Source organism: Euleptes europaea, chromosome 1, assembly GCF_029931775.1.
Source record: "Euleptes europaea isolate rEulEur1 chromosome 1, rEulEur1.hap1, whole genome shotgun sequence".
NCBI classification, from domain to species: Eukaryota; Metazoa; Chordata; class Lepidosauria; order Squamata; family Sphaerodactylidae; genus Euleptes; species Euleptes europaea.
The window spans coordinates 66,712,191-66,726,182 of NC_079312.1; positions in this window are offsets into that span (position 1 = coordinate 66,712,191).

Below are 13,992 nucleotides of genomic sequence, written 5' to 3' on the forward strand. Positions count from 1 at the left end.
TGCTAATTTGCTGGCTGTAGATCAGGGAGGTGAAAAGCAGCCTCATGATAACTTATGTCCCGAGGATGTATTTGAATCAGGAGGAGTGCTATCCCAGCACTGATCACAACTGAAGGGAGACTCTGGACAACAGACAATAATGGAGATCGATGGTTCAAATGGGTTTAAGTTTAGGGAAGAAATCATGGTTAGGAAACATAGGCCTTTTATGTATGGTTTTTTCACATTGTGGTCACCCTCTGACTACTTTGGGACTTCGTTTTAATTATGCATGCATTTTCTGATCTTCAGAAGTCGCCTCGTTCTCCCCTTGCATTTCCGTGTTTTCAGAATGCTGTTTAATCTCGCTTTTAAAGTCTACCTCCATCCCAAACTGAAAGCCGGTCCGGTGCATACTTGTCACTTCGGGTTTTTCTCCCCACACCTATTCTTGCTTCTTCCCACATGTCTGCTCCCCTCATCCAACCCCTTCCCTGGGGGTTGGTGCATTTGTGAGGGCACTAGCGACAGAATAATACTTATTTTGGAGTAAGTGACATTGGACTATTGGGGAATTTAAATTAGAATTAGGCTAGGTATTAGGAAGTATAACAGTATGAAATAAAATTAGGGTTTCTACAACTAGTTTATATGTTCAGTTTTCTTACGGGAGGGGAGAGGGGAAAGCCTACAAGCGGAAATCAGCCCTCAAGGTCAAGACTGAGGTCTTTGATGGCTTGCTCCAGTGCAATCCCACTGAACCTCTTTGGGATAAGTCCTTTGTTGGCTGCAGGCTAAGATGACAAACTGCCTTTCTAGATTGCGAGAGAATGAAGTGTTAACTGTGATTAATCTATATGCTGCACAAGCTTAGGACGCTGTTCTGGAATCCAGGAGGTAGCTCAGGAACTGCTAGCAAACGAGGCTAGTCTCCTGATCCATTCAAACAACAGGATTGACCCTTGCCTTTTGAAATCTTTCTCTGTACTCAGTGTTGGAATTCAGAAGTGATCCTGAGCTGCTGTGTCTCAGAGCTTTGCCTGGGACTGTGCAATCCTGGCAAAGCTTCAAAATTTCTTCAAAATTCCTTAAAGAGGCAAAGAATAGAACCTCCCAAATCCCCCGCTGTGCAGGTTGGAGTCTCCCTTTGGGAGTGCAAAGGGTTAAGTGTTTCCTTAAGTTAATAAAGCCGGAGTTGGCAGCAGCCCTGTGTACCACACACAAAGGGGGAAGCGAATCAGTGCGGAGGGCTCGATCAGCTCTCCAGGTCTGCAGCAGTCCATGGGGACAATAAGCGCTATCCAGCGGCTGACTGGCTGGCAGGGAAGGGCTGCCAATTGATGCCTTAACCTATCCCAGAAGCCCCAGAAACCCCAAGGCCTCTCCTTGTGCCTTTTGCTCCCTTGCTAATGGCCAGGGAAGAGGGAGGGAGGCCACATCCCATCCCAGCCAATTCAGGGAACTGCACTACAGTATGGGCCAGTTTCAGATCGAACAGTTGAGAGAATGCTGAAATAATCACAAACTACCTGTGCAGCTGCATATTTGGTCAGTTTCACAGAGAGTGGGGGTCATTTTCAGTTCTGGGCAGGATGGAACAGAGCCAGGCTGATTTGCTGCCCTCTTTTTTTGTGTGTCCTCTTGTAGGCATTGACTACTGATGAAACAATGAAACGGTCACAAATGACCATGCAAGTGTTTTCGTGTTCTTATGACCCCCGCATTGAGATAGCCAGAAATAAATGGGTGGGGGGTTGTCCAGACTCTTCTCTGCTTTGGCTGTAAAACGGCCACTCGGTTCAGATAAAATGAAACAATCCCACTGCATGGCTGGCGGGAGCTGGTGACTTATTAACAAACACACACTACAGCCAATTACAAAGCAGCATTTTCAGGGGGGAGGGACTCACATGGTTTAGAAGCTCCGCATTTTTACTGAGGATGCATAATTGATCCCAAGGTACTCCTGGAATTTCTTCTGGGCAAAAAGCCCCTGTACATAGTGCTTTGAGAATTCGACTGCAAATACTGCGCAGTTAGAGAGCAGCAGATCCAGCGGGAACAGACCATGTATAAAAGGCCATATTTGAATTATAGACAAATATTGACAGAAACAATATTGAGGCATTGTTCAAGGTTTTGAGGTTAAGTAGATCCCCCTCCCAGTGCATCTCCCCAGCATATGTGAAAGGGAGGAGGTTCATTTTAGTTGGCAAAACAGTCCCTCTGTGCCACTTTTCTTTCTTTGCTTGATGGCATTAAACCCATTTCTGCAAGGTTTTTCTTCTAAGCTCTTTTGCTATCTTATCAGTAATTGCACCTAATCCAAGTTGATATGTAATGCATTTATTTTGTACCATTAAGACTGAGTATTCTTCAGCTCCAGCAAATCCAGATTCTGTATCAGGGAACTACCAATTTGTTACATTATATTTGCATATTGTTATTCACTTTGATAATGCTACTTCCGGGAATCTAGGTTTTTTTGTTTGTTTGTTTTTTACAAGAAGAAGAAGAAGAAGAAGAAGAAGAAGAAGAAGAAGAAGAAGAAGAATTGTTTTTTATATGCTGACTTTCTCTACCACTTAAGGCAGAATCAAACCGGCTTACAATCACCTTCCCGTCCTTCTCCCCACAACAGACACCCTGTTAGGTAGGCAGGGCTGAGAGAGCATGACTAGTCCAAGGTCACCCAGCTGGCTTCATGTGTAGGAGTGAGGAAACAAATCCAGTTCACCAGATTAGCCTCCGCCGCTCATGTGGAGGAGTGGGGGATCAAACCCAGTTCTCCAAATCAGACTCCACCACTCTAAACCACCGCTCTTAACCACTACACCACACTGGCATGTTTTCACAAGAACAGGGTTGTAAAGGCAAATAAAAAGCACAGAGATTGGACTCGGAGGGCCAGAATAAAAACCCTATTGAGGTTCCAGGGAACATTTCAATCATATACCATTTAAAATCAACTAAAAACTGGAATTTATCATGACAGAAAATTCAGGGTATTTTTTGTCCTCACCTGACCTAGTTTTCTCTTCTTTTTCACAGTTTACCTTTCAAAATCTCTGCTGTTAGTTTTGCAAGACTGCTGTATGGCTTTCACGGCAGAATGCCCAACAATGTTCTTAAACTGAGAGAAAGGCTCCCGTCAACAATACATTTCCTTTCAATGAGGCAGAAATTGACATAATATGCCAGCGTAGGCCTAACAAAGAGTATCCCAGTTATTCACCACATTCTCAGACCTGCCCTCTTATAATAACTGATATTGTAATCATATCTTGTGTGGTTCCCCTGATTCCTTTAGAAGATCACTTGCAAAACACAGGTTCTATACTGACAGCTTTCTCGTTCAGGGCGGAAAACTTTTCACACAAATGAAAACAAATTTAAACAATTAAAATAGATTAGGAGGAGCAAAGTCTCAGAGCATCTGCACCAGGCTCCATCTTGAATCTCTGATTAGAAGCAGCTCTACTATAATGATCTATAATGGTCTGACAGCCAGTATGGTTGGGTATGAGATTGGGATCGAGGAGAGCCAAGTCGAAATCCCTGCTTTGTTATGAAGTGCTGCGTGACTTTGGGCCAGCCATTCTCTCAGCCAAAGCTACCTCACAGAATTGCTATGTGGATGAAATGGAGGAGACGATAACTATGTATGCTGCTCTAAGCTCCATAGAGAAGGATGGGATAAATACATGACAGATAAACAATATTCATGCGCATGGGTGTATGAAAGCAGCCAGCAGACATGTTCCTCTGCGATGGCATATTCCTTTTATTTTATGTGGCATTTTATTTTCAGAAAACCATTCAGGTTGTCATGCCTCACATCACGAGTCCCATCATGGTGCTATGTTTATAGAACAGGATAAAATTGAGGTCTTACTTCATTATTTGTTTTGCTGTCAGAGTGCGATTGAAAGATTTCTCACTGAATTGTTCAAGGAGTGAAAGTTGTGGTCTAAGTTACAGAATACTGATTTTCTCCTTTAACTAAAAGGTTATCTAGAAAGTATCCACTTTTGCACCAGCTTTTATAGAATCAAATCATAACAAAAAGTTATGGATTAATACATTGCTGATTGTATTGTGGATTATTGATGTTATGGGTTATGCGATTATTGCTGGGTTAAATTTTACCCAGCACATTTTATTTAATCTTGTTTCATGTCAATTTTGTAATTCAGTTCATATCACTAGCAGAAACAACTGGTCATCAGTGCATGGTAATGCAGATTCCCTCTATTCAAAATCCTGTGATGATGTTGGAATAGCCAGACTTTGGGAACATTTGTGGTTTTAAAATGTGTTTTCAGGTGCATAAACCTTTGAGATCTGTGGCCACCATCTCTACAACAAAGACAAGGAATGTACTTTAAGTAAAGAATTCATATAAGCTGATGGGCAGGGGACACCTGGTATTCCATCTCAGAAGGAGGGCAGAAAATATAATTGATGAATCAATCAATCACTCAATCAATTAATACATGTAAAACTCAGAAGCAGGAGAGCCGATGAGCCTGGTCGTACATGGAGTCCAGCCCCACAAGTAGATTGACAGCCAGTGTGATGTAGTGTTTAGAGTATCAGTCTAGGATCTGGGAGATCCAGGTTCGAATACCCACTCTGCTATTGAAGCTTGCTAGGTGACCTTGGGCCAGTTACTTACTGTCAGCCTAACCTCCCTTCACAGAATTGTTGTGAAGATTAAATAGAGGGGAACAAGGTGAGCTGTTTTGGGTCCCCATTGGGTAGAAAGTCGGGGAATAAATGAAGTAAATAAATAATAAATAAATGTGTCAAACCACATCAAGGGTACTGGGGGTTGCTAATACACATCCCTTTTGGGGGGAAGCAAGGCAATAAAATAAATAATACTGTTGTGTGGATATGATTCGTAGCAAATTCCCAGAATGATTGGCTATTTCTGAAGAGACAGGCTGCCATGCTCTGAACTCTTGGTTATCATCTTGGCAAAATATCCACTCCTCTTGGAAAAACAAGACATTTAGTAAAGAAAAATGCCAGCAGAATAGTTTTATCATGCTTGACTTCCTTCAGTCACCCTACCACAACATGGTGAGCACATGGCAAGCTTCTTTAAAAAGAAAAAAAAGTCCGCCGATTGCTTCTAATTGCAAGTTATAAAATGTTTTTTTGTTGCTCTCATGATCAAAAAGCAGCCAATGATTTATGACTTGGAATATTTTCACCAAAGCCCTGGAGGTTCTGAAAATAACACAACCTTATAAACTGACATGAGCAAGCTTCCTCTTTTTTTAAATAAATAAAATCCCATAGAAACAGAATATATTTAAACTGAAACCAAAATCATACCAATAATTCACATGAGAAAACATTCAAAGCTTTAGAAAACATTTTTGGTTCCTCACTGGGGTTACAAGTTCTAATGAAATACACAGCAAAAGCTGCAGATGAAACTCTTTCCTCCTTTCTATCTTAAGTCTATCTCCAAACTGCATAGTTAAGAATTTATACCACTTTGCTACTTAAAGACTTTGGACAACATCAGCTGTGTTGAGCATTTCCATTTGCAAGAAAGCTTAAGTCTTATGTAACAAGCCCCCTCCTTCTTATTATCTCCCAGCTCCCAGTAATTAGCATCTGGTGCTGAGGGAGAGAGATAGGGATCACCTTACTTATTATTATTTTGCCAGAGAGTGTTATGTGAAGATTATTTTTCTCCTTCTCAAGTCCCACCAGATTTTACCCCAGAGAGAAATAAGACACAAGAGGCTTCTTAAAGATAAAAAAAATTATATATGGTTTTGTGCTTTCCCTCCAATTCAGCCTTGCCTCAAAATCCATCTTGTGAATACTGTTTAAGAAATTTTCCTGTTTACTTTTTTATCTTTAAGAATATATATATATATATATATATATATATATATATATATATATATATATATATATATATATATATATATATATATATATATGGCGTTGTATATTGAAGGCTATAACCAGTATCAGTTGTTTTTGCCTATACAGTATCAGTGGTGGTTATGAAATTAAATACGACTACTTCATAATTGTGGTGTCTAGCTAATTTGTGCTGCTTTTGGTTTGCTAGCTGCCAGGTAGTAGCAGGAGATGTCCTGCTAATTCAACTGATCTCCAGCCGATAGAGACCAGATCACCTGGAGAAAAATGGCCGCTTTGGCAGTTGAACTCTATGGCATTGGAGTCCCTCCCCTCCCCGAACCTCACCCTCTTCAGGCTCCGCCCCCAAAATCTCCCACCGGTGGGGAAGAGGTACCTGGAAACCCTACGTGCCAGTTACCGAGCTCTGAATTCCCTCTGTCTCTCAGAATTCAGAGTGTCAGCTTTTTGGCTCCACCCACTTGGTCTCTCAGCTTCTGCTGAAGATTACCCCCTTGTTCGTCACAACTTCTTTAATAAGACAAATGTTTTTGTTTTGCCAGTGAACTGTCTCTGCTCCCAACATGCCTGTCACATAGGGTTCCCAACTGCTGGGTGGTGGCGGGCAATTGTCCACCAACTCACCAGGTTGTCTGCTGTTCTTCAGCTGGCCAGCAGGCAAAAGTAGGCCAGCTGAAGGGGGGCAGAGATCCGTGTGCGCAGCACGATGCTGTAACTTCTAGGTTTACCCTGGAGGTGCCAGGGATGCTCTAGCACTCTCTCCCAAAACTCTATGGTTTTCATAAAGTTTTTGGAGGAATGCCTCAGAGCATCTCACATGATGCTGGCACTTCCAGGCAGGGCCATCTTAACACATGGGCCCGATGGGCACTTGCCCGGGGCCCCCACGAGCATAGGGGCCCTATGCTAATCTGTGTATGTTAAGTGACTTGCCTTAAATAAATACTACTACACAGTAGTCTAGACTATACTAAACTATAAAATAATATTTGCTGCAATGTTATTGTGTTACAAATGGACATTGTGATTTGTCTCTGATTTAGTATCCCTGGGTTAGTATTGCAGTCACCTCACTTGCATGTAGGCCTATGTATATGGATCTCGTGCTGTATAACGTAATTTAGCATATGTGTTACGTTACTTAAACTCAGTTTACATTACTAACATTAGACCTACTGTAGTACTATTAATAGCAATGACATGATTATTGGATATATTTATACATTGTATATGAACCTGAGATTCAATCACAACATTGAACACTTGTACGGTAATCATGTAGTGGTTATTTAAGATTATGAATTTATGATGCAGTACTAATAATCAGGTATTGATAGTTTGTGAATATATGAATGGATAAGCTTTTTAATTGTGCAAGTTGAGAAAATTGTTGAATGTAGTTTGGTAGACCTATACATAGATGAGGCTAGATCAGTGCCAGACACCCTAGCTATGCCAGTAAGCTAGATCTCGGTCTTGTCCAGCAGTTTTGTGAATCAGCACACAGAAGAGAGTTTGTATTAAGAATAAAGACTGTTTGTACAATTAAAGGAATGACACGTTCATTATGGAAGCAGAATGTTTAAATATTTAGGTCTTGTTGCAAGCACACTTATATAATATAACCCTACATCGAACTGGTGTGGGACTAAATACTAAATATTTAAGATATATATTTCCAGGTGAATAACCCTTTCAGCAGAAATGAAATGTAATGTTTTGAGTGGAGCACAGAAGAGGAAGGGAGCTGCAGAGGAGAAGGAGAAAATAGGAAAACTTCCAAAATTAACATTGTGGCTCAACACAGGTGCAATGACAGCCACTCATACCATTCCTTCAGATATAGCATCCACATCTACATCCATTCCTGCTACCAATCATCCAGTTTCAGCAGACTTACCATCATTGCCTGTTGCTGCTGGTGGTGACATTTTACAAGAGGAAATACCCAAATCTGTAACAGTAAAGGAGTTTGCAATCCAAGACACAGATACGGGGCTATGGAACATTAATGATACTAACACAATAGATTACTGGATCCGTAGTGGGCCCTCATCATGTCAGAATCATGATAGCAATCTATCACACAGAGTGTATAAAACAGCTGGGGTAGAGAATATGAAGGCAATTTATCAAACGATGTGTTCAAATGTGAACTGTGGAATGGCGAGTGTGTAAAACATGAATGACTACTCTATTCACCATCCCAAGGTCGTTTGTACTGCTTTGTATGTTGCCTATTGTCCAAGAAAGAATCTCCCTTTGCTACATCGGGGATGAATGACTGAAAGCACAGCAATGTTATTGTAGAACATGAAAATGGAGAAGAACATCGAAAGTGCATGGCAGCATATTTGATAAGGCATAAAGAAACTGGAAGTGTAGATTCTTTATTACTTGAGCAATATCCCTCAGAGCAGGAATATTGGCATAAAGTGTTGACACATGTGGTTTCTGTAATTTGCTTTCTTGCCTCCAGAGGTTTGCCATTTCGTGGAGAAAATCAGATTATTGGGTCAGCAAAAAATGGCAACTATTTAGGTATACTAGAGCTGCTGAGTGATTTTGACCCTTTCTTGGAAGAACATCTCAAAATGTATGGAAATCCTGGAAAAGGGAATCCGTCATATTTATCTGCAAATATTTGTGAGGAATTTATTCAATTAATGGGACAACAGGTTCTTTGTACTATTCTTGAAGAAGTAAAAGAGTCAAAGTATTATTCAATAAGTGTAGATTCCACTCCAGACATCTCACTTACAGATCAACTGACATTTACTGTCCGATACATTAAAGGCTGTGAGCCTGTGGAATGTTTCTTGATGTTCATCGCCATCTTTTCTCATGGAGCAAAGGATCTAACAGACACTGTTGTGGATTTTCTTAATGAGAACAACATTCCACTATTAAACTGCCGTGGTCAGTCATACGATAATGCCTCAAATATGTCTGGACAATATACTGGATTGCAAACACGGATTCATCAACTCAATGAGTTTGCCATCTATGTCCCCTGTGCTGAACACAGCCTGAACATGGTGGGAGTAAAAGCAGCAGAGTGTTGTCTACAGACTGTAAAATTCTTTGACTTTGTTCAGCATCTGTATTCATTTTTTGCTGGTTCTACTCATTGCTGGAAGATATTGACATCATCTGTAGGAAAAGATTTTGTGGTCAAGCGTCTGTCTGACACACGATGGTCAGCACATTTTGATGCTGTTCATGCTCTGTATGGGGGTTTCGAGAAAATAAAACATGCACTGGATTCTCTATCAGGTGACAATGAACAGCAAGTGAATACAAGGCAAGAGGCAGAAGGATTGAGCAAAAAAATGGAAAACCTGGAAACAATTTTTCTCACAATTCTTTGGAATTACATGCTAGAAAGAATGAACAAAACAAGCAAGGTCCTGCAATCAAAAGATGTGAACATCCTTGTTGCCACGAATCTGTTTGAGTCTATGAAAACCTATCTTCTGGAAACTAGAGACAAATTAAGTGAATATGAATTCAAAGCCAGGAGTATGTGTCCAGATACAGATTACAGTGATGGGAAAAAACGAGAATGAAAACAAAGTGTGCGTCTTAGTAGATATGATGGATCAGAAGAGGTACTTCTCAGTAAAACCGAAAAGTTCAGGGTGGAAACTTTCCTCCCTATTCCGGACACACTAATCTTTGAACTGACAAAACGTGCACAGGCTTATTCACAGATTGGAAATCTGTTTTCTTTCTTCAGTGAATTGAAAACTATTGCTTCTGATGCACTAAAGAAAAAGTGTGAACATCTGGCTAATATGTATCAGAAAGACCTGAATTACGATGACCTTTTAAATGAATGTGAGCATTTCAAGCACTACATGGCTCTTGATGAAAATTGTGAGACTCTCCCTGCACTGTATAGAAAAATAATTTCGGACAATTTGAAATCTGTATTCCCGAATGTTGAAATTGCACTCAGAGTGTTCATGTGCATGATGGTGACCAACTGTACAGGAGAACGTTCTTTTTCAAGACTAAAACTTATAAAAAATCTGCTTCGTAGCACAATAGGGCAGCATCGTTTGAACTGGCTTTCACTCATGTGCATGGAAAATAACTTCCTGAAGACCATTGACTTCAAGCCAATAATAAAGCAATTCTCTGAAAAGAAATGCCGCAAATGCTTGTTATAATAAGAAGTTCGTAGTAATTTCATACTCTAATCTGTGTGGCTTACTGACTATTATTGTGTTTTTCAAGCCTTGTGTATTGTTCAAATGTTTGTCATGTTGATTAGTTGCTGCTGTACAGCATGTTTTAAATGTTTTAACACCAGTTTTGTTGAAGTGCCAATAAAATAAATATATGTTTAATATTATCGACCATTTACTTTTTATTCCTGTGAGTGGTTGTCGTAGGGGCCCCAGCACACTGGTTTGCGCAGGGGCCCATAATGCTGTTAAGACGGCCCTGCTTCCAGGGTAAACCTGAAAGTTATGTCATCACACTGCATGAGCAGATCTTCACTCTCCAACCCGACCCAACAAAGCTCCTTCTGGTGGCATCGGGGAACCTGGCATCCCTACTTCCACATACTTATAAACATTTTAGAACTTTAAAAAAAGATTTGATACAAAATCTGCAGTTCTGTCAAATTCTTAGCACCTGTTGAAACTGAAGTTTGTAGAATACAGGAGTGGTTTCCCAAAGTTTAATGGCATTTTAAGTTATGTTATGTGTCTACCCCATCCTGATACAGAACTCTTCATTTTACAGCCCTGCTTCTTCCTTCCAGACTGAGAAGAACAGATGATAATCAGTGCCATTTCCCTTCCTTTTGTCATAACAAAAGCCCATATATTCTGGTACTTTTTCCTATGAATGCTTCAATGTACGTTTCCTTTGTACAAAAAAAGGTGTCAAGTGCAAGTCATTGATAGTGAACCAGTATCAATCCCATGGCAGCTAGCTGCATATTTGAGTGTGCCGCGTTAACTCTGAATACCAGTTCCAAGGGGAAACCAAGAGGAGGGTTTGGCATCCTTGCCCTGCTTCTGGCCTTCCAGGGGCATTTGGTTGGCCATGGTACAAAACAGGATTCTGGGCTTGATGGACCACTGGTGCAAGCTAGCTAGACTCTTCTTATGTTAAATATGTACACAACACATTTTAATTGCAAGAATGGTATATATTGCTTTGTCAACAAACGCAGGTGACATTCATATTTGCTTGCACTAGTACTGTGTAATGTTAACGGCTGCTTTCTTGGTTGTATTCCACTGGCAATCTACATGCAATGTTCCCTTAGGTACTTTAATTCCACCATTTGAAAAGAGGCTGTTGTTAGTGGTAGAAAATATGCTTTGCATATATAAGTTTCCTGGCATAAATAGATCCCTGGCTGCCGTTCAAGAGATGTGATTGGTAGTAACTAGCTGCCATCAAATGGACACTTAAGAGGGAAGATCCATACCCCATTGGAGGGTATCACATGACAGAGTTGGAGGAAGGTGGTGTTGTGTGTGTGTGGGGGTAACCATAATGTAGTAGTATGGCTGCTAAGTGGTGAGCTATGCCATTACACAATATCTTTTGGGCACATTTTCCATAATTAGTGGTGTCATTTACATCACCAGCTGCTGCTGCTGCTCCAGTTAAGGGATCTCTGATAGAAGGGCATGGAGCTCTTCTGGAGTCTGTGGAGAGATGCTACCAGTCAACACATACCCTCCTTGGTTAGATACACCAATGGTTTCTTGGCATTAAAAGCTTCACGTGTCCAGCAGTTACCCTTTGCATTCATTCTATGCAAACTCTCTATGATCTGCAGTGGTTCATGAAGGACATCTGCCCATTTGTACTTGATCAGGGGGATTACTGTCAGGCAATCACAGATGATGCTGTTTGCAGCTCAATGTAACGTCAGTAGGGGGCAGTTTGCATCTTTACGTATGTTGGGAAGAGAGTATTCTTTTGGCTGCACTTCTACTTTAGTGTAATTGTCCACTCTCCTTTAAAACCTGGATTGAATAGGGAACTGGAATTCCTGTCTCATTACTAATGCTGGTTTCTCCACGCCTACTACCCCTCTGCATATCACACCTGATCCAATCACACCTGCTAATGTCATTTACTTGCTTTTGACATTTACATGCTATTGCCATTGGATGTCCTAATTCACTCTTCTGTACTTAAGGATAGACGAACTCACATTCTAGCTGTATCTGAAGAGGTAAGCTGTGACTCACAAAAGCTCATACCCTGCCAGAAATTTTGTTTGTCTTTAAGGTGCTACTGGACTCTTGCTCTTTTCCACTTTAAAACCAGAAGAGCAGATACATTTTACTATTAGTATAAGCAGTATCTCTTGGGAGGGGGAGTGGTTCCCCATGCAAGAAAGTATACAGTAAATATCAGAACCTCTTCCCACCGCAGAACTGTTTTAAAGATTAGAATATTCCTTTTTGGATTTTTGTTACAGTCTCAATTTTTTGAATGTTCTCTTGTCCTGACTTGCTGCTCAGTAAACATGATGTGCCTGACTTGAATAGCCTAGCAGGAAGCATGCATAATCTGCCCTTGTAAAAATCCCTACTGCTTTGCAACATTTGCTTTGCTTTAGGGCAATTGCAAAAAAATGATCCCTCTGCCAAGATCAAAAGGAGCACGCATGCTGCTGCTGCTACCTCACAGTGTTTGGTGGGGTTTTAGGGGCAGCCTAAGAAGCAAATCTAATTTTCTTGTCCTGTGCTAACCTCCACTGGAGGCTGACAGCAGATTGCTGGGGTGGGCTGTCATCTTGCCAGTGAACTTACAAGTTTCATACTGCAGCCATGGTGAGTGGGTTTGTATTTGCATTGGAATTAGAATAAAATACACAGCTGATTAGCAACAAAATGTATTAAACCCTGAGCTGTTGGGTTGAAGGGCACAATACAAATGTCATTATTTAATAATAATGATAAAAAATTTACCTGTGGAGAAACACAGAAACCAGAAGGGCAAATTTATTACAGAATATTGTACAGGCCACCTTCAAAACTAGCTGCCGGTGACTCTTAGATCTTGTCACACTGCAATCCCTTGTGTCTTCCCTTGAGTGAAGTTAAACAAATGGGGAAAAAACCTACACACACACTAGGGCTGGTTCCAGGTTTTTGTAGGCCCTGTGTGAGAGTCTGTGTGAGAGGACCCCCTTTCTCACTTAAGAGTCCATGTTGAGGAGACAGGATACAAATGAAGTAAATATCTCAAAAGAACCCTGAGAGGTAGGTTAGAAAAAGCTATAGTGACCTGGTCAAGATTACACAATGAGCCTAAATTAAGGCTGGATGATTATTTTTTAAAAATCCTTAAAGGCCCATGTCTAACACTATAATTAAGTAGTTGTCACTAATCACTTTTCAATTCCAGTACAGCACATGCTGTAGGCAAACCAGTGCAAAGGCTGGTAATTACTGGACAGTGTTTTGGTACGACATGGAAACGAATGTGATTGTATGGTGTTTTGTTCCCACATTGAATGTTAAAGTTAGATCTCATGGGCCGTGCTAGTTAATTAAAAATAATTAAACAGGAGCAACAGAAAAATGCCCTATTTATTAAGATTAAAAGTCACAGCTAGATTTTAAAATTTATTTTTAAAATTAAGTTCCTTGGTATTTCATCATAGATCTGCAATTTAAAATTACCCCAGAATGGGATCTCAGATTTTGGTAAACCTAGAAGTAGAATGTGTCAGAAAATCTCAGTCTTTTTGTGCATAAATCTTGGAGCTTCACCAAGTAGCACCGAGCCATCTCCGCTCTGTTTCAGCTTTTTACTATCAAAGGTATAGGCAGAGGTACCTGAATTCCGGTCGTTACCAGCACAGTCAGAATATGCCAGGTCCCAGGGTAGAATGACACCCCCTGGGAGTAGCAGAAGTGCTCTGGGACATGAATGACAGCTCCTAGAGTGGAACAACAGCCACTAAGTGTAGGATAAGTGTTCTGGGACTGGAACAACAGCCCTGAAGTGGAATTCTGGCCCTGGGAGCAGTGGGAGTGTTCTGGGCCTGGAATGACCGATCCAAGGGAGGAATGACTGCCCCTGTGATTGAAGTCAGTGCTCTGCACT